This window comes from Hylobates moloch, unplaced genomic scaffold, assembly GCF_009828535.3.
Source record: "Hylobates moloch isolate HMO894 unplaced genomic scaffold, HMol_V3 SCAFFOLD_250, whole genome shotgun sequence".
Classification (NCBI taxonomy): domain Eukaryota; kingdom Metazoa; phylum Chordata; class Mammalia; order Primates; family Hylobatidae; genus Hylobates; species Hylobates moloch.
Window position 1 is genome coordinate 10110 of NW_026652525.1, and position 22577 is coordinate 32686.

General features: G+C 38.5%; 1 pseudogene; it reads left to right on the forward strand.

The window, feature by feature from the left end:
- Positions 1–503: 503 nt before the first annotated feature.
- LOC131382619 (uncharacterized) lies at positions 504–5525 on the forward strand (annotated as a pseudogene).
- Positions 5526–22577: the final 17052 nt, after the last annotated feature.

Below are 22577 nucleotides of genomic sequence, written 5' to 3' on the forward strand. Positions count from 1 at the left end.
AAGAAAAACACAAGGCCCCAGAAAAGTTAAGGTTTTCCCACCTAATTTCCAGGAGATCTTTTGGTGCAAGGATGAGAAGCTCTTAAAAGTACACAGACAACTCCAAAGAATCAAGGCAGTTCATTCAGGCTGGGCCAGCCCACTGGGCAGACTGACCTTCAAGAAAGGCCCACCCATGACATACACCAGATGGCTCTCCAAGAATCTGTCCAGGCCTCAGGGTCTCTAAGGTACTGGACAGAGCTAGGAAAGCAAACCCATTTGCTTCTTCCTGCAGAAAACCCCTTGAGGTCAAGATCCCACAATCAGATGAGGATGGAGTGGCTCACCCTCAGTCAACAGGCCAGACTCAAGGTGGTATAATGTCTTAACCAACGGTGTGGGCCTCCAGGTATGACTCCCAACTCAGTGCTCCTTTAATAACCACTCTTTGTTAATTCTCCTTAATAGGGGTTCCTGGCAAGTTAGTTCTCCCTCAGGCCTTCCGTTTCCTCACCTGCAAGATGAGAGGGCTGGACCAGATGGAAATTTTGGGGGGAAGGGGATGTCGGCATGCAGCCCACGCCGCCCCTCGAGCCTCCATCCAAGTTCCCACCACGCACCCGCCCCACAAATCCTGCCCAAGGTGAGGGCTTGCCGCATCAGAGAGTGCAGGAGGGAGGGGAAGCCTCCAAGGGGGCGACGCGGGCTCAATGATGCAACTGGGCCAGGATTGAACTGGGGCCAGGAAGGAGGTGTCCGGGTCGCTCCTGGAACCCAGCCTGGGTCCTCGACCCCCTTACCTCCATGGTCGGTATCTCCTGCTGGGTGAGGTCGTTGGACACAGCGCACTTGGTGCGCAGCCCGCGCAGGCTGCCCATGGAGATGCCGATGAGCTTCTGGAGCTGCCCGCACTGCTGCAGCGCACGGCTGTCCGTGGCCCCTGCGCCTCCCTCCGCTGCCGCCGCATCACCCCGCCAACGCCCTCCCTCTTCTCTCCCATCGCCGCCGCGCTCAGCGCCGCTCTATGCAGGCAGCAGCGGCCGAGGCAGGGAGCTCAGGGAGCGGGCGCCTAGGGGAGGAACCCAGGAGCCGGGAGAGCTGGAGAAGGAGCACCCCTTGGCGCTGCCCGAGACAGGACACCGGTAGAGTTGTCAGCCGAGTCTTCCGCTATCGCCCTCAGAGCCGTCGCGATGGCAAAAAGCAACGCGGCAGGGGGCAAAAAGCCGTTAAAAGCGGCGGCCGCGGGGGCAAAAAGCCGAGAACAGCCACAGCTGCGGGGGACAAAAAGCCGCGGCGGCATGGGGCAAAAAGCCGCGAAAAGCGGCGGGGGCAAAAAGCCACGGCGGCGGGGGCAAAATGCCGCGGTGGTGGGGGGCAAAAAGCTGGGAAAAGCGGCCTCAGCGGGAGCAGAAAGCCGCGGCGCCGGGGGACAAAAGCTGGGAAAAGCGGCGGCGGCAGGGACAAAAAGCCGCGGTTGCACGGGGACAAAAGCCGGGAAAACTGGCGGCGGGGGCAAAAAGCCGCGGCGTCGGAGGGCACAAAGCTGCTGCGGCGGGGCCAAAAAGCCGGGGCGGCTTTGATGACGGCAAAAAGCCGCGGTGGCGGGGACAAAAAGCCGCAAAAAAGGCCGGGCGCGGTGGCTCACGCTTGTAATCCCAGCACTTTGGGAGGCCGAGGCGGGTGGATCACGAGGTCAGGAGATCGAGACCACGGTGAAACCCCGTCTCTACTAAAAATACAAAAACTTAGCCGGGCGTGGTGGCGGGCGCCTGTAGTCCCAGCTACTCGGAGAGGCTGAGGCAGGAGAATGGCGTGAACCCGGGAGGCGGAGCTTGCAGTGAGCCGAGACTGCGCCACTGCACTCCAGCCTGGGCGACAGAGCGAGACTCTGTCTCAAAAAAAAAAAAAAAAAAAAAGCCGCAAAAAGCCGCGACGGCGGGTGCAAAAAGCCGCGGCGGCGGGGGCAAAAAGCTGTGAAAAGAGGCGGTGGCGGGGTCAAAAAGCTGTGGCGGCGTGGGACAAAACCCGGGGAAAGTGGCCAAAAGCCCTGGCGCCCGGGGCAAAAAGCCGCGGCGGCGGGGGGCAAAAAGCCACTGGCGGCGTGGGATCCTTTGTAATAGAGAAACATTCAGACCTTAATAGCAGTGTTCTGAAATCATATGTGAGGGACAAACCCTCAGAATCCAGCAGCAGTGTTTTGGAATCCTCTGTGTGGGACAAACACTCAGACTCAGCAGTAATGTTCTGGAATCCTATGTGAGGAATAAACACTCAGAACCCAACAGCAGTTTTCTGGAATCCTATGAGAGGGGAAAACACTCAGAACCCAGCCACTGTGTTCTGGAATCCTATCTGAGGGACAATCATTCACACACTCATAGAAGTCTTCTGTAATCGTTTGTGAGAAACAAACACTCAGAAACCAGCAGCAGTGTTCTGGAATCCTATCTGAGGGACAAACACTCAGAACCCAGAAGCAGTGTTCTAGAATCCTTTGTGAGGGGCAAACATTAAGAATTTCTTAGCAGTGTTCAGGAATCGTATGTGAGGAACAAACACTCAGAACCCAGCAGCTGTGTTCTCGAATTCTATGTGAGGAACAAACACTCAGATCCCAGCAGCCGGGTTATGGAATCCTGTTTCAGGGACAAACACTCAGAACCCAGCAGCAGTGTTCTGGAATAATTTGAGACAGACAAAAACTCAGAACCCAGCAGCAGTTTTCTAGAATACTTTGTGACGGACAAACATTCACAACGTCGTAGCAATATTCTGGTATCCTATGTGAGGGACAAATACTAAGAACCCAGCATCGGTGTTCCAGAATCCTATGTGAGGGCAAACACTCAGAATCCAGCAGCAGTCAGTAGATAGAGGTAACAAACTTAGATATGTGCCAAGTCTAGACACAAGAGACTAGGGGGATAACGACCTTTCAAAATCAAATGCAAGATTTGAAAACTGATTGGCTTGGGGATGGGGAAAAGGCAGGTCTTTAAGGTCAATCCCTGTTTTGCTTTAAGTTGTTAGGGGGTGGTTTTATCACACATTATAGAATATGTCATTTCGGTTTTGAACATCTTGAATTAAATTGTCCTAACATATCTTATGAATTTGATTTTCTTCCCTGGGAAGCTAATATTTCAAAAACTTAAAGAGTATAGATTTCCAACTTGTATCCAATTTATAAAATTATCTCTAGGCTGCTGGTTTCAGGAGGAGGCTCATGAATATTCTATTTGCAGAGAATATGTTAGGAGTTAACAACAGCTTCAATATTTGTGGACAAGCAGTTAACTAAGCCACCTCTCAGTGTATTTAGATTGGAAATCTCAGCTGAAGATATTCAATAATGAACCAAAAGTGACTAAAAAATTCAATATTTAAGTATATTTCATTGTAATTGATTTGAATTTAAGTAGCCATATACAGCCAGTATTTACTACATTGAACAATGCAAATAAGAGGAAAAAGTTAGTAACCATCTGTAATACCACATGCCAAAATCCTCATAAATTTATTCTAGCTAAAAGAGTTCATCAGAAGCAGCAACTGAAAGCACCAACTAAACCAGCTGGGGTTAATTCAGTCATTCTCTCAGAACCATCTCTTCTCTGAACAAAACGAGTAGAAGAGTTAATTGTGAATCTGCATTTCCCTTGCCTATTTTAAGGTTCTGATGTAGACACTAATTCGTGAAATCCCTCCTGTGGTGTGATATTTCGTTTTACTTGCTTTTTGTTAGGAAAAGAATGCTTCAGCTCTTAATTTAAAATTATGTTTCTCCCTCCTAGGATGAGTAAACTTAGAATGCATTCTCTGACATATCCAAGTTTTTGTTAATATGAATTTGGGGAAAAAAGCATACTTAATTAGCTAAGACTTCTTATTCTAGGCTTGACCCTGTGTTCGACATCTTTTGAATTTGTAGTTGCATAGGCTGCTCTCTGACACTGGTTAGTGATCTGGAAGCTATATTAACGTTAGGGGAGGTGGTGTATGAACATTAGAGGTATCCTTGAAAGGAAAGACTTGTCTTATCTCAATACGTCTCTTTTTCTGCACACAAGAAAGTCAATGTTTGAGTCTTCTAAAATCTTCCTATTTCCAAGTTGCAGAGTACCATTGATTCCTAAACAAAGATCTAATTTTTGACTCAGAGACGTGGCAAGATAGTGAATCACCATTATAATTTAACAATCTTCAAGATAAAATTCTCTCTCTGATATTTAGGTTTTGCCCAATTATTAAGATATTTGGGTGTTTCGTTAAGAATGGAAGACTCTAGTCTCTTGAGCAGAGACTATAAAGGCCTCAGATGATCATTTATAATTTTATGCTCTTTTCTTTAACATATTCAACACATTTGGAAGCAGCCAATATTCCCCAGAGTTGTTGTGTTTTTTAAACCAAATACATGGTTCAGTGGTGGAAAACTGGGCTGAACCAAACTGTTTTCAGTAAACACTTCATTTCAGGTGACCTATTTCATATTAAATAATCTCTAGATCCTGTCTTCAAAACTAACTAGATCAGATAACCTACCCTAGATTTTCACCTTTTAGGGTCTGTTAGCTGCAGTCACTTTTGAGAAAATGATTGCAATGAAAGGATAGGGTTGTAGATGGTGAAAATGTTTTGACTAATTTAAGCATAGTGGTATTTAATATGAGAATTTAAGTTAGACACATTTGAAAATTATAATGGAGTCTCTTGACTGAGCTTTAAAAAAAATAGCATTTAGGCTAAAAAGGGAACTGCTAACTCTCCTAAAATCAGAAAGATGTTACGGTAATTCTCCATTCTCTAGAATTATCAGGAAGCACCTTTGTGATGATTTAATTTTGCTCTTGGGAGTGTGAGCCTGTGTAGTCGTGGAACCATCAATTAGAATGATGGCTTTCTGATCACAAAGTCATTCGTTCTGAAAACAATATTTTTCATAAATTTGAAAGTGAGAAGTTTTGATCTTGCCATTCCCAAGTAACTCTCTTAGTAAGAGGCATCATCATGCTTCAGTGACAGCTGTCACCTTCCAGTGCTGAGAGTCATCTTTGAGTTCTCCATTTCACTCCCTACACTCCAATTTAGCTGCAGTTCTCTTGGCCGGTCCTATGAAATACATCCAAGGCCTAACGACTTCTCACCACTAATACCACTTATACTAACAGCATTCTCACCTAAGTCACTACCTTCTTTCTCTGGATTACAATAGCCTCCCAATTTATTTGCTCACATAACCTATTTATTCTACACAGTGCACCAGATACACCCCTTTGAAATGCAAACACAATCATGTTATTCTCTGGTGAAATTATCTCACATATTCCTATAACATTTAAAATTAATTCAAAATAATCCCATGATTATCAAAACCCTACATGTTCTTCGACAGCATGGTTTAGTTCCAAGATATCTCTTCAACTTTTTTTTCACTGTACTGAATTGGTGACTAGGAGTCATATATTTGTTTTTGCTCAAAAAGTCTTCACTTGTAAATTTTTCAGTTTCTCCTTAATCCACAGGTAACTCTTTCCTCATAAGGCTAATTGCTTGCTTCCTTGAGCAAGCAATCTGCTGAAAGATACCCTTCATTTTCTAACTGATATTAATAATTTTAATCATTCATTATTCCTTTACTATGCTCTATAGTGTATACAGTTTCTGTTCTTTGTCATGTTATTAACTATATTATTTATTTGTTTCAGGAATGTATTCCATAAGTATTGTACACATAAAAATTATGTTATTTTTATTGCTGTATGCTCAGCTGCCCAATAACAGTTTGAGGATTAACATATTTGTTAAATGGGCAAATACATTCTTTCACAAATATTAGTTTAATAATTTTATATTAAACTCCCTATATACTTACAATATGAATTAGAAAATTCAGAATCAACATTCCATTGGAAAAAACTAAACAATTTGTTATAAAACATCCTTAAAAGCATCAGAAAGTTAATACAGCAATGAAAAATTACGGGACTAAATTAAGAATGGTATGGAAGCCTGTTTGTGAGGCTTATGTTTGGGTTATCTCTTTACTTAGAGTGACTATAAACCTCAAAAGAGAACTAAAGGGAGAAATAACCATATCTAATAACATGGTAAGGGTACTTAAACATCTCTTAGTAATTGAGAAAATTGAAAGAAAAGAAAAAAGAGAAATGGAGAAAGAGAAACAGAGTGAATGGGATAATGAAGGAGAGAAAGAAGAAGAGAAAGGAAGAGGAACAAAAGTAAAAAGGAGGAAGGGGGAGGGAGGAAGAAAGAAAGGTGAAAAGAAAGAATGGTAAAGTTTTAACAACATAATTTATCATTCTATAATATGAATGTTGGTCTATTTGATGATGTCCCATAGATTCCTTAGTCTCTGCTCATTTTTTATTTGTTATTCTTTCTGTTTCTCAGAGTCAATATTTTCCATTTTCTTGTCTTCAAGCTCATGACTTCTTCTGTGTGTGCAAATATACTCCTAAATCCCTCTGGTGATTTTTAAATTTTTATCATTGTAGATTTCAACTCCAGAATTTCTGTTATCTCTTTGTTGATATTCCTACTTTTTAATATTTTTTCTGATTCCTTTATCTCTTTGTTTATGTTTTCCTTTCGACTTTTGAGTATAATTAAGAGAGTTGTTTAAAAGTCTTTGTGTAGTAAGTTTGATGTCTGGGTTTCCTTAGAGATATTTTTTGTCAATTTAGTTTGTTCCTTTGAATGAGCCATACTTTCCCATTCTTTATAGGCCTTGTAACTTTTTTGAAAACTGGACATTACAATAATTATAATTACCATGTGGTTTCTCTGTAAATCAGACCCCCTCTACAAACAGACTAATGGTTTGTGGTTTTAAATTTTGTTTACTTCTTATATCGTTAAGGTTTTTTTTTACAGAGGAATTTTCCAAGGTGATTTACAAAACTGTTTGCTTTATAAGGTGTGGTCACTGAAGTCTTTTTGTTTCCTTAACAAATGTTAAGCTAATGTTTTGACAGTGATTTTCTTGTGTGTCATGAACTAAGAAAATAGGCAAATACAACAGAAACAAAAAGAAAAACAAGTAATCATTATCCAGCAAAATATGTGTCTAGGCCATGCAAACTTGCTTTTTGCTGGGTTCTTTAAAGCCGGCACAAAGTGTGTGTTCACTCTTGCACTGACTGAAGTTCAAGTTCACTCTTGCACAGAGCTTGCACTGAGGGGAGGGATCAGCCAAGGTGAATGTGTAGGGTCTTCTTATGACATTTGTCAGCATGTGGCTTAACCTATGCATACATGTGACTTTCTAGACTCTCCCATGTACGTGAATGATTTTGGATGTCTTAGTTTTCCAAATGCTCTTCTCCAAATTTTCTTCCTGTGCTGAAGGTGATCTACTATATGTGTAAACTCTAATTTTTGCCCTAAGCATCTGTAGTTTGTTAGGTATCCTTGCAGAGTTTCTTAATAATGTCTATTCCTTATCTGTTCTGTATTCTAGCAACACAGAAAAAAAAAAGCCTCTCATTAGTCCTTTAGGTATCCCCCCAGACCAGTCAAAACAGACACATAATAATTTGCGGGTAAGATCTTCTCTTGTTCCTTTGGACCATGGACCAGGGTTCCTCACTGGGAACGTGGGCTTCCGACACTTCAACACTGCCAATTTTCTGGGGCAAAGGCAAGTTAAAAATGTCACAAAGTTTTCAAGTTGTCTGTTTCTTGAGTCTTTCACTTGGTTGTTGTAATCTTTTGACCATTTTCCAGAGTTTTGGCAAAATTTATTCTGACAGTTTCTCTTAGTTGTGTGACGTTTCTGTGGGGAAATGAAAGATTGCAGCTCTCTCCACTGCCATTTTGCTGATGCTCCTCTTTTGTCAATTTTTGCCTCATGTTATTATGCTTTGTTATTAGTTCATGTTTTCTAGGGTTGCCATAACCAAGTAACACAAACTGGGTGCTTTCAACAACATAAATTTATACTCTTATAGTCCTGGAAGCTAAAACTCTGAGATTGAGGTGTCAGCAGGGATGGTCCCTTCAAGGGCTATGAGAGAAAGCCTGTTCTGTGCCTTGTTTCTAGCTTCTGGTGGTTTAGTGTCAGTCTTTGGCATTCCTTGGCTAATCTCTGCCCTCATAATCACATGGTACTCTCCCTGTGCATATGTCTCCCTCTACTCAAATTTCTTCTTTTTATAAGGACATCAGTCATATTGAATTAAGGCTCATCTGATTTTATCTTAATTTCATCACCTGCAAAGAACCTATTTCCTAATGAGGTCATATTCAGTGGTTAGGATTTCAGCATCTATATAGAGGAAACAATTTAGCTCATATCTGTACATACATGATTGTAATAGCTATGTCTTCCCAAAGCATTGACACCCTTATTACTACAATATAAATTTTAAAAATCCTGTTCACATTTTTAATAGTCTATATTGTGTGTTATGAGTATAATGAGTTCAGTGTTCTTATGACTGCTCTTTGCATGATATTTTTTGTCATCTTTTTACTTTCAGTCCATTAGTATCCTTGCACCTTAGCGTATGTTGGGATCACTTGTTTTAATCCAGTCTGACAATCTCTGCCTCTTCATTGGATTTTAATCTGCTCACATTTAATATTATAGTTGGTATAATTCTATTTATGTCTGCCATTTAACCGTTTGTTTTGTATATTTCTCAAATACTTTTCTTTATTGCTTTATTTTGCAATGAATGAATATTTTCTAAAATAGGGAACTTTAGATTACTAATGAATTATTTTACTATATATTTTTGAGAATTTTTTTTTTTTTTGAGATGGCGTCTCACTCTGTCGCCCAGGCTGGAGTGCAGTGGCGCAATCTCGGCTCACTGCAAGCTCCGTCTCCTGGGTTCCCGCCATTCTCCTGCCTCAGCCTCTCCGAGTAGCTGGGAATACAGGCGCCCGCCACCAGGCCCGGCTAATTCTTTTTCTGTATTTTTAGTAGAGATGGGGTTTCACCGTGGTCTCGATCTCCTGACCTCGTGATCCGCCCGCCTCGGCCTCCCAAAGTGCTGGGATTACAAGCATGAGCCACCGCGCCCGGCCATTTTTGGGAATTTTTGTTGTTGTTGTAAGTTTACCATATACGTATATGGAAAATTAATTATTCAAATCATCTTCCAATTTATACTAGTAAAATTTTAGTAATACATAGAAACATCGTTGTTATACAAATCTCTTTTATTTCCTCCATTTTAAAGTATTATCACTTTACACATTACATCTATTAAAGTCACAAAGCCAACAATACATTTTAGTAATTATTACTTTACCATCTATAGTGATTACCTTATCACAATACATTTTTCTTCCACCTACCTCCTTTTTGATGTTGCTGGAAAATATGTTACAGACATATTACATTTCTACATGTCAAATACTCATCAATACATTATGCACATATTATTATTATCATTATCATTGAGACAGAGTCTCCCTCTGTCGCCCAGGCTGGAGTGAAGTGGCACAATCTCCGCTCACTGCAAGCTCCATCTCCCATCTTCATGCCATTCTTCTGCTTCAGCCTCCCGAGTAGCTGGGACTACAGCCGCCCGCCATCACGCCCGGCTAATTTTTTGTATTATTAGTAGAGATGGGGTTTCACTGTGTTAGCCAGGATTATCTCGATATCCTGGCCTCGTAATAAGCCCGCCTCAGCCTCCCAAAGTGCTGAGATTACAGGCGTGAGCCATCGTGCCTGGCCATTACACACATATTATTTTATAAACAGTGTATGATAAAGAGAAAACATGCATTTCTACTGTCTTTTATAATGTTAACATTACCTATACCAGTGCTTTTTTAAAAATGTGGATTCAAATGACTGCCTTGTGTAACTTGCTTTTAGCCTTAGGAATTTATTTTAGGGTTTATTTTTTTGTATGGTAGGTCTGCCAGCAACAACTTCAGTTAATATTTCTGTTTATCTCGGTAAGTCTTTTTGTTATCTTCATTTTTGAAAAATAATTGCTGGATAAGGAATTGGTGGCTGACAGTTGTTTTTCCTTTGCATCTTTTGAATATATTTTTCTACTGCCTCTTGCTTTCATTGTTTCTGTTAAGTTAGCTGTTAATCTTACAAAACATAGGTGCACAAAAAATAAACATGTGCATGAATATTTATAGCAGTAATATTCATACAGTGATAAAGTAGAAGCAATCCACATGCTTCTTGACTCATAAGTGGACACCCAATTTTCAGCTATAAAAAAGAATGAAGTACTTATACATGGTATAATATGGGTGAAATTTGAAAGGATTATGTTAAGTGCACAAAAGGACAAATATTACTTGATTTTATTCACATGAAACATCAGGAATTGGCAAATCATTTGGGATATAAATCAGATTAGTGGACGTTAGGGCTCAGGGAAGCAGAATAGGGTATAACAACTTTATGCATAATGAATCTTTAGAAGGGAAATGATGAAATTGTCCTGGAACTTTGTGAATATACTAAAAGCAACTGCATTGTATGCTATAACATGGTTGTTATTAATTTTATATTATGTGATTTTTACCTTAAAAAACAAAAAAGAAAACAGCCTTACTCTATACATAATAAACTCAAGATGTGTTACGAATCTATATGTGAAATCCAAAATACTACAATATTTAAGGAATAGCTAAGTAGAATAACACTAAAATTTAACATAATGAAATATTTCCTTAAAAATAAAATGCACAGTAATTAAAAAGGGAAATATAGTTAATATTTTTTCTCTCCATTAAGCATGCCATTAACTGAGTAAAAAATCAAGCTGCAATATGTAAACTACATTTTTTAAAACCATAAAGAAAATAAGAAATGAAAAGGGATTTGGGAAAAAAATCCAAAGGTACAGTCAACAACACAAAAATGCTTAGCCTCATTAATCATTATGAAAATGCAAATTGTAACAGAAATAAGATAAAACTACAATTCAAAGAGAAAGCCTAAAATTTCAACCCCCCAAAAATGCTGGGTTTTGGAGAGCTGGGATGGAATAAGTCTCCTAACCTTACAACAATGAAAGAACCAAACTAACTTCAAAGTCATGACTTTATTTTATAGCAACCAGGTTGCCAAGAACTGAGTCAAAATGTGAGGGAAAACAAGCACCAGCAAGGAGAAAGAGAACAGATGCACTTACATAGGACAGATGCAAATAGAAACCACTATGACAAGTAAAGCTGGAATAATCAATAAATTCCTAAAGACAAAGTGGGGCTGGTCAGATTGGGAGACTGCTGACAGCTGCAGAAGTTGGGAAAGATCCATCACCTTGAAAACTTTTTCCCCAAAAACCCACTGTGATCTCTCAAGCAATTGGTAAGGAATCCAAGACAGACTATATATGATACAGATCAGGGAGAACAGAACACTTGGGAGGTGACCAGGACTTGGGGGCCGAGCTCTTACGAATGGGATTATTGCCTTTACAAAAGAAGCACAATGGAGTCCTTGTGTGCCTTCCACTATGCGAGGACATAGAAAGAAGGCACCATCTATGAACCATGAAATGGGCTCTCTTCAACACTGAATTTCTGAGCATCTCGACCTGAGATCTTACTGCCTCAAGAAGTGTGAAAAAAGAAATATCTGTTGTTTTTTAGTCACCCAGTTTATGTTATTTTGTTATAAGAGTCCAAATAGACCAAGATATTCCACTTAACATGTAGGGGAAGGCAACGAAAACTGCCACACTTAGAATCCTCCTGATGCTGGGAGTATGAAAACAGGAAAAACAAAACAAAACTGCTCTTGAAGGTGAAGGAGGAGTATCACTGAGCTCAGCAACACAGCCAGGAAAAGAACAGAAGCGTGAGAAGGCTACATTCCTGAGACCCTGAGAAAAAGCACCTGCATAAGACTGAGATGAAATTACCCACCCTAGTTATAATTGAAATCCCAAAAAAAAGAGGAAAAAATAATGGAGAAAAGAAATATTTTTCAAAACAACCGCCAAAAATATTCTAAAAGAAGTGACAGAAAATCAAACTTCAGATATAGGAAACTCAGAGAATGTCAAATAGAACAAAAATAAATACAAATTACATCTTGAAACATCTTTAAAAATCAACTCTAAATTTTATATCTTGCTCCAAATATATAGAGATATAAATAGGTTATAATCAAGATAGGGAGAAAGCCGTATCATAGAAATACTAAAATAAAGCTATGGAAGGACTACATTGATCCTAGAAGGAACAGAGTTCAGAACAAGAAAAAGTGTCAGTGATGAGAGATAATATGTAACATAATAATCAATTCTCAAGAAGATGTGAACATCCTACTAATTAGGGTATGCGGCTAACAACAGAACCTCCAAATACATGAGGTAAAACATGAAAGAAATCAAAGGTGAACTAGAAAAATCCATACTTATACTTGCAGACTTCAACACTTTTGTCTTAGTGATGGACAGACTAGGCACAACCTCAGAATCATATGGAAGATAAGAACAACAATATCATCAACAAGACATCCAATCTTCAATGGCAGAAACTCTTTCCTTTCAAGTGAAAAAAAAAAAAAAAACAGTTTGGCATATTCTCTAACAAACCCAGAATTTCTAATATTTGCAGTCTTCCTTCTTTCCATCTTCCTTTCTCTTCTCTTCCCTTCCCTTGCCTTCTTCCTTCTTTTCTTTTCTTTTTTCTTTTCTTTTCTTTCTATTTTTCTCCTTCCTTCCTTCTTTCCTTCCTTCTTTCATTCCTCTTATTCTTTCTTCCCTCCTCCCTCCCTTCCTTTCTCCCTCCCTTTCTCCCTCCCTTCTTTTCTTCCTTCTTTTCGCTTATTCTTTCTTTCTTTCTCACTTTCTTGGTTTCTTTCCTTTTATTCTCCCTTCCTCACTCCCTCCTTTTCTTCCTTCCTGCCTCCCTTCCTTTTCTCCTTTTTCCTTCCTTCTCCTCTTTATTTTCTTTCTTTGCCTTCCTCCCTTTTACCATTCTCTCTTCCTCCTTTCCATCCTCCCTTCCTCCTTCCTTTCTTTGCTTTCTTTCTTTCTTTTTCTTTCTTTCTTTCTCTTTCTTGTGTTCTTGCTTTCTTTTTTCTCCCTTCCTGCCTTTCTCCCTTCCTCCCTCCCTCCCTTCCTTCTCTCATTTCCTCCTTCTTTTCTTTCTACGTTCTTTCCTTCCTTCCTTCTTTCCTTCCTTCTTTTCTCTTTCTTTCTTTTCTTTTCTTTCTCTTTACTAAAATTCACATTATTTAAAAAGAATTAAGAGAGGGAGGCAGAAAAATAAAGAACATTTTAATCTGCAGGTAAATAGATTATGTCTGCTGTAGACAAAATAATGGCCTCCCAAAAATGTTCATGTCCTAATTCCCAGAGTCTTACATACAAATATGTTAGGTTGCATGGCAGTGGGAAATTAGATTTCAAGTGAAATTAAGGTTGCAATAAAATGATGGAGAGATTATCTTAAAAGGGTGGGATCAATGAAATCACAAGCTTCCTTATAAGTGAAAGAAGAAGGCAGAAGAAAGACAACCATGGAGGTGGTGGCAGGAGAAATTACTCAACATCACTGACTTTTAAGATACAAGAATGAGGACCCAGCGCGGTGGCTCATGCCTAATCACAGCACTTTTGGAGGTTGGGGTGGGTGGATCATGAGGTCACGAGTTCGAGACCATCCTGGGTAACATGATGAACCCCCAGCCCTACTAAAAACACAAAAACTTAACCGGGCATGGTGGCACGTGCCAGTAGTCCAAGCTACTCAGGAAGCTGAGGCAGGAGAATCGCTTGAACCCGGGAGGCAGTGGTTGCAGTGAGCTGAGATCGTGCCACTGCACTCCAGCCTGGGCGACAGAAGGAGACTCCATCTCAAAAAATATATACATAAGTATGAGGTCATGTTCCAAGGAATAAAGGTGGCCTCTGGATGCTGAAAAAAATCAAGTACATAGATTGTGCCACATAGCCCTCAGAAAGACTACAGCCCTGCCCAAAACTTGATGTTAGCCCTGTGAGTCTCATTTAAGGCTTCTGAAATAAAGTGAAGTAACAAAAACCTAAATTGTGGGCTAAAACCTCCCACCATCCCCCTCAGAATGTGGCAGCTGAACAAGGAGACATGGCAGGCCCGGCCACAGTGCCCAGTGGGGCTTCCCACCCTAGCTTCTAGGATACTGGACACTTGGGGCCAGTGTCGACCTGAGGCCTAGGGGTAAACCTAAGATCTGTGTCCACCTGTGGCCTAGGGGTCAACCTAAGACCTGTATTTCCCCTGGGACCTGAGGTCCACCTGAAGACTGGAGTTCACCTTTGGCCTACTGTCCACCTGGGGCCTGAGGTCACTAGGGGCCTAGGTATCCTTCTGGGGCCCGGTGCCCACTTGTCCCTGATTTCTACCTGGATCCTGGGTATCCACCTGGAGCCATATACCATGAGACTGGTTTCCTTCCTGGGGCCTGGTGTCCATCTGGGGCCTGAGAGTCAACCTGGGGACTAATGTACACCTGCAGTTCAGTGTTCACCTGGGGCCTGAGTTCTTGAGGAGCCTGGTTTTTACCTGGGGCCTGTATCTGTGTGTGTGTGTGTGTGTGTGTGTGTGTGCGTGTGTGTAATCTCACTTTCTATATAGTTTTGAAAAATAACTCTGGGGTTTTTTTTGTTATCATTGTTCCTATGCAGTTGAGTTTCAAGTAAATGGACACATTGATTTCTTTCTGTCTTCTCATTTTTTCTTATCATTGTGCTTCATTTGCTTTATTATTTCTGTTCATCGCCATTTGAAGGGTCAAACACAGGATACCAAAAATCACTTTATAAGGAACAGTGGTAAAGAAAATTTGACCAGAAAATATGAAAATCTGTAACATAAATATAATTAAAAGAATAACTTTGAAATTTTAATTTAAACAAATAGGATAGGGAAAATAGGTGGAAAATTAATTTTAATCAGTTCTTTAGTTAACTAGTACAGAAATATTGAAAGACAAAAGTAAAAAAGCTGAAAAAAGTATAAATAACATGGTCAATAAGCTTTATCTAAAGGTATACAAATGTACATTCAACAAAAAATATAAATTTAGTCATGTTTTCAAATGTAGTTTATGAATTAGACAACCAAGGAGTAATCAATGCATTCTAAATAATCAACATCATATTGTATTCCTCTAAGCCAGCACCAATTGGAGGTATATTTCTAACTTTAAGTATGTTTTTTAGAGAAAACTGATAATCTAATAAAACAACTAAATCATCCACCTGAAAACCTAGAAAAAGCATGTAATTAAACAAAAAGCATAACAAATTTAAGAAATATAAACTACTTAAAGAAATAACATGACAAAAATTAAAATAAGAAACTAATTTTTGATATTAGCAGCAACACTAATTAAGAACATAAGGTACATAAATGAAACACAGAATTTTGAAAAAGATATTACTAGAGATGTAACAGAGATAAAAAAATTTTGGTCTTAAAATAGCAGGAAAAAAGTTTATCCTTGTTCTTTTCACAAATTCCTCCAAACTATCAAAGATACACAGAAAGAAACAAGCAAGAACAAATAGAAAATAGAAAAGCACAACAAACCCGACCTTTTCATTTCACACTCTCCTATTAGGTTGGTGTAAAAATTATTCTGGTTTTTGCCATTAAAAGTAACGTCAAAAACTGCAATTACTTTTGCACCAACCTAATAATCTTTTGCTTATGATTTGCCTTTTTCTGCATATGGGACTGCGGAGAGCACACACCAGCCATGACAATCCAAGTATTCAATTTCCATCTGTGCATTTTGACTGGCATGGGTTTGTGGGTGGTGGATGTACAGAGTGTTGGCACAATTTGCTATGTAGGGGATGCTCTTAGATATCCAGATAGAGTTACCAGGCAGTAGCCCATCACCTCTCTGAGTCTAGAGGTCTGAGAACAGGGTGGGTGGGAGAATATAGAGGGAATTCTGTGAGGAATTAGAGATATGGGGGTTACACCCTTGACCTACGTGTAGCCAGCAAGTCCTATTCAATGTGCTGAGTTTTAGAGAAAGGCTCAGACAAGGGACCAGAGCATGTGCAGGAGATTCCACAAGATTCCCAGGGTTATGCTTGGGCAAGGGCCTTGCCCAGCACAGTCTTGAAAGGACAGAACTGGGGTCCTGCAGTGCATCCTTGTGGGCACCTGGAACTAGGACAGTCCCACTTACCCTAGTGTAGACAGGGGCTACAGGAAAATAAGCCTCCGTTTTCTCCTGTATATAACATGAGGTGCTTAGAGCATGAAACCACAGGGTTCCGCATGCTCAGAAAGTGTCTGTTGACCTTGATTTTTTATGAATGATCCCACTTGTGCTGAAACATTTGGAAAAAGCTATTCACTCCTGGGGGTCCTTCAGAGCAGAGAGAGGCTTGGAGTTATGAGTAAATGATTTGGGATAGGACAGAATGTGCCCAGGCACTGGACCCTGTGTCAAAAGTCCCAGAACAAGATCAAACCTCATTTGGAAGTTGGGGGAAATTGCTGCCCTGGCTGAGGTGAGGATGCCTCGAGAGTGAACTGCACACCCCAGGAGCTGGAGGCAAAGAGGGGACAAGAGAGGCTGCTGAGGTCCTTCTTACTGCCCTTGGAGCCTGCAGATCCTGCTCCTTTGCCTCCTGGGACCCTGGAGAGCCAGCAACTTGAGGACTCCTAAATGCAGTTTCCTGTTTTGTTCTGTGATGCTCCTGCCTGAGGCTGCGGTGCTGATGCTGGCTGGGTGGGTGGTGGACAGCCTCCTGTGTTCCTGGCACCCACTGAGCTTTGCTCATGCATCTGGAGCCAGGGGAGTCATGCTGAGGTCATGCAATTCCTGTTCTTCTGAATAATCTCCACATTATGAGGTGGCCAGAAGCAGGAAAGGGCATTTGACATCCTCCCATTTATTCACTCAGCGACTCTGCCCTTAGCATTAGTCCTGTGTGCCAGGTGCCCTGGTGGGCCCAGCGTATGGTATTGATAATGATCTCGTGGTCCCTGACCCCTAGGGGCCAACAGTCTGAAGATAGGTAGACATCAAGCCCCAAGTTGATACCTAGGTGCCTGGTGAACATCAGGCCGCAGATGGACACCCTGGCCAGAGGTAGACATCAGGTCCCAATGGAAACTCGGCCCAAGGTGGATACCTTTCCACAGTTGAATAGCTAGTCCCAGGTGGACATCAGCGTCCAGGCTGACATCAGTCCCCAAGAGGATATCTAGGCCCCAGGTGGATACCCAATGCATACTTGTAAATTGTCAAGATTGCTTCTTTAAAGCAACAGAGAGTTATCATAGAACACGATAACTTTTAGTAGATTTTGAATATTCCTAAACTCCATGAGAAATCATAATAAATATTTTTAAAATCAGGGTGTATACGAAATGAGTACTTTTAAATTTATCTTTCATGTTTAAGGATTTGGAATGAAATGTTACAAAAGCTATCTGTGTTATTTGTAGAAAATGTAGACAATGAAAAAATCAGAGGGCAAAAATATCTATATTTTTTCGCTATGGGATAATCACTGCTATATCACATTTCTTCTAACCTTATTGCCATAGATTTTTTACAATTAATATTGATTTTATGCCACATAGTTTATTACATGTGCAATGGAGTATTACTTGTTCATTAGTAAATCACAAAGAGTTTGACTGTATGTATATTTAAAAAGGCAAAAGAGAGAGATAAATTTATGTAATTCAGGTTTTTCCACTTAGCATTTTATCAATAAACGTATGTGATTGAGTGCAGATGAATGAGAGGTTTGGTTCTGCATTTACTTGGGATGGCCTCATGCCCTATGTGCTTATCACTAAATATGATTCTATTGTAAACCATTTGGATTTATTTTTAAATACGTCCTTAAAGGAACAAAAACATCTACCTTTGATGTAAAGCAAATAAACAACAAGAATCTGTTCTAATGCTAGAACAAAAGCAAACTGAGGATGATTGTAAAATTACATATATCAATACGTCACTTTAAAGGCCACTTAATTTTTTTCCAAGGGGATATTTGACTACATTTCACTTGCATCTTATTTAATGATTTTATAATTTAAACCCCAAATTATAAATCTAGAATTTAGAAAGTTTATTTCCTCACTGGATTACATTTTTGGAAATATTATTTTATATGTGCACGAATATTACAAAGTCACTGTAGACAGTTGAAAACTGTAATATCTTTTAACGGCAATATTCTAAATTAAACTGGTGTAACAAAATTGTTTGGAGCATTTTTTCCAGTATATTTTGTATATTTTACATATTTAACCTTTTTTACTCAGCAAATAATTTTTGAGTATCTACTAAGTACTAGGTTCTGCATTACTAAATGAATTTAAAGAGTGAAATAACAGACATGGTTTCAGACAATAAAAATTAACATTCGGTCACCTATTTATATATTTTAAAATGGTAATTATGAACACTTCTTGAGATTTTTAACTAGATAACATTATAATAACACACTTGATGTTGTTAATATTTGCCAGTGAGCAAAAAAGAAAATAAAAAGATGGTTTAAATTTATTCAATATACACTTTAAAATTGCAGAAAATAGTCAAGTTTCTCTGCTTTGCAGTTGAATGTCTATGTGTTTTTTCTCTGCAACTTGGCTTTTGTGGAGTGAGAGAAACAATTATTCTTCCTGCCCAATAAAGGCAGAAGAGTAGCAATAAATCTACTATTTTAAATGCTTATCAAAAGATAGTAAATATATTATTTCAGAATACTGAGATCAATAAGTTGACCTACAAAAAAAGCCAAACTGACAGTATTACTGAATAAAGAAAGGCCCAAACAGAAAAAATACTTTTTATTTTGTAAATTCGGTATGACAAAACTTACCCTAACTATAAAGACCCTAAATTACCAAGATGGGTGCTTATAATATGGAGAGTAGAAGAACTCATTTCCCTTTTAGCTTTTTTATTTTTCTCAGAATAGTGTATAAGGAGTTTATAAAGAAGTTGATACTATAAGTTAATACTACAATGACAGCACTTTTCAAGAAACGACTTTTTTTCTCTTACAAATATCGTGTTAGCAGTATTTGTTTTCTCCAGAAAGAATGAGGAAATAAAAACATGAGTATGTGGGTAATTAGTGTAGTTTTAAAGAAATGAGTTAGGCAATAGGCTAATAATGTGTACTTCACTGGCTTTTGAATGCCAACAATCATATTCTTTATAAGGCACAGATATTTTTCCAAAGAACAAGTCTGTGAACCTGAAAAGTAATCACCACTTGGTAGTGACAATATGGATAGGGTGAAGGGTGTCATCAAGAAGCAATGAAAAGATACATTTGCAGTTAAATTTGAAAACCATGATGTTTAATACATATGGTAATAAAGAATACTTTCTCCTGTTTCAACATTATTTTAGAATTTAAGATAGAAGCTAAAATACCTAGGGATAATGATATGACTATCAAAAATTAAAAATTAAAGGACATTTTGATTATTATAGGTTAAGAATGAGAACTTACTACCCAATGAACAGGGGATAATTAATTATGCTCCATATCCACTGAATTAAAAGGCCCATTACCTGGATAATTTGAAAGTTTAATTTTATTTAAAAGCCTTGTTTCATTCATCAAGCTAAAGGATTAGCTCCCAGAAATATTCAAGGATTGCATATCCCCAACTCTGTAGGAAGTATAGAAAGAATGTTACAAGGGCCACCATGTAAACATTATTATGTAAATAATTTAGTACCATTCCATTTTCCTTTGTAGATTTAAAAATGTAAATGGCTTTCTCATATTACGAAACATCATTTTTCAAAACCCAGATAAACATAGTATATTGCAAGAGAATAATTATTTTCTTTATTAAAAAAGAAATGCTGGATGCTAAGTCCAAAAGACATAAATTATTTTATACTAATAACTACTAACATTTTATGCATTAAAATATAAAGCTCAAAGATTTTTAAATGATCTTTAAATGATTAATAACATGTTGATCTCTTTTTCTTCTTTCTGTAAACCTTTTTGAGTCTTAAAAATACTAAAGTATACAAGCAATATTAAATAGTATATAAACTTGGATTAAAATATTCAAATTTACTAGAATGTGGACATTGGAAAGAATGAAAATAAACAGAAGCATAAAGCAGCAGATATAAAATTAAGAAAGCATCTAAGAGTGTTTAAAGTACATATTCATCTGTAGTCTAATGTCTACCATAAACAGTGAGTCTTCTCAGTAAAAAACTGTTCATAAAGGTTTCGAAAAAGCATGTTGTATTACAGAATATTCAACATAATTTTTTTAGTACTAACTTGTGCCTGGAATATTATTGGTTTTTCTATTATGAACTTATGCACTTGCTAATTTTTTCATAAAAAATTGTATTTGCAACTCCATTCAAAAACAGTTTTTGGTGGTTTTTTTTTTCTTCGAGACAGAGTTTTGCTCTTTTCACCTGGGCTGGAGTGCAATGGTGTGAACTTGGCTCACAGCAACCTAGCAACCTTTGCCTCCCAGGTTCAGCAGATTCTCTTGCCTCAGCCTCCCGAGTGGTTAGGACTACAAGCATGCACCACCATGCCTGGCTAATTTTGTGCTTTTAGTAGAGACGTGGTTTTGCCATGTTGGCCAGGCTGGTCTTGAACTCCTGACCTGAGGTAATCCGCCCACCTTGGCCTCCCAAAGTGCTGGGATTACTGGCAAGAGCCACCATACCCAGCTTCAGAAGCAGTTTTTAAAAGCAAACACAATATAACACCAAAGTTGAAAAATCTATGCTCACCCAAGGATGCCAGGTTTAATAAATTATTTATAGAATACTGCATCAAAAATAAGACAATAACTCAAAATATATCATTAAAGATGTATCCACTCCTACAACTAGAGATAATTAATTTTTCTGGTAGCAAATGATACTTCAATCAGGTTCAGCATGTCTGAAATCTGTAAGGACAAAAGTGATAAAGCATGACCTTCATTCTTCAATAGACTCTTACAACACTTGAAGGAAAATAATTTCTGAAGCACAAAGAGGTAAAGAGGTGCAATCTTTCAAAAAGATATTCAGTGCTCAAAATCCAAGAGTGCAATATCAGGCTGGGTGCGGTGGCTTACGCCTGTAATCCCAGCACTTTGGGAGGCCATGGTGGATGGATCACCTGAGGTCAGGAGTTCGAGACCAGCCTGGCCAACAGGATGAAACCCTGACTCTACTAAAAATACAAAAATTAGCCAGGCATGGTGGTGTGCACCTGTAGTCCTAGCTACTTGGGGGGCTGAGACAGGAGAATCGCTTGAACCTGGGAGGTGGAGGTTGCAGTGAACAGTGAACGGAGATCATGCCACCTCACTCCAGCGTCAGTAACAGAATGAGATTCCATCTCAAAAAAAAAGAGTGTAATATCGGTATACACAGATAATATACTGAATGAAACAGAATAATTTGAAGAGGTATCTTGATGAACAAGGAGTCATTAGAAAGGTTGTTTTCATGTCTTTGAAGGAAATTGCAATGTGAGAAATTAGTACTTTGAATAAATTTAGTAAATTTAGTACTATTTAGTACTATACTAAAAGTGCTATTTAGTACTATCCTATTTAGTACTATACTATTTAGTACTATACTAAAAGTGCTATTTAGTACTATCCTATTTAGTACTATACTATACTAAAAGTTTATTGCTAACATGTATTGAGTTATTAACGTATGTTAGGCAGAGTACCATATAATTTACACATGTTATCTCATTTATTGTAGGTAAAACGTAATTTTGAACTCTGGGAGTATATATGAATTAGATGGAATAAAATTCTATTTAAGTGGCCGTCAGTAAATCGGTATCTAGCAACAGGGTGATACAGTGCCTAAGTTTTCTATTCTCACTAAATGTTGTGTTTCATTTTCAACGTTTTCTTGGATATTGCTCTTTTTTGGTCATTTTTTTTTTATTTTGGAAAACTAATAAATTGACTCTTCTTGGTACTGACTCTTGGGTTTTATAGACGAAAAACTAATTAAATTCTGTACATTTACCTTTACCTCATTTTTTCTCTTTTAAATTTATTTTAATTGACATATAATAGATGTACATCTTATGGGGTACAGAGTGATATTTTGATATATTTATGCAATGCGTAAAGATCAAGTCAGAGTCATTATCATATCCATTACCTAAATCATGTATTATTTCTTTGCAGTGAGAATATTCAAATATTCTTTTATTTGAGTTATTTGAAAACACAAAATAAGTTCCCGTTAACTACAGTCACCCAATAGTGCTGTAGAGAACTAGAACTTCTTCCTTCTCTCCAGCTGTAATTTTGTACGTATTAACCATATTTTTCTTATACTCTTCTTTCTCCTACTCTTTCCAGGATATGGTAACCAGAACTCAACCGTTATCTACTTCTGAGTTTAAAAATTTTAACTTCCATACCTAAGTGAGAACATGTAGTTATGTGGTGTTTATGTTTCTATGCCAGGCTTATTTCACCTAACATAATGCCCTCCACTTGCATTCTTGTTGCCACAAATAACAGGATTTTGTTCTTTATTATGACTAAATAATATTCCATTATATATGTATGTCATATTTCTTTATCCATTCATCTGTTGATGGACACTGATGTTGATTCCATATCCT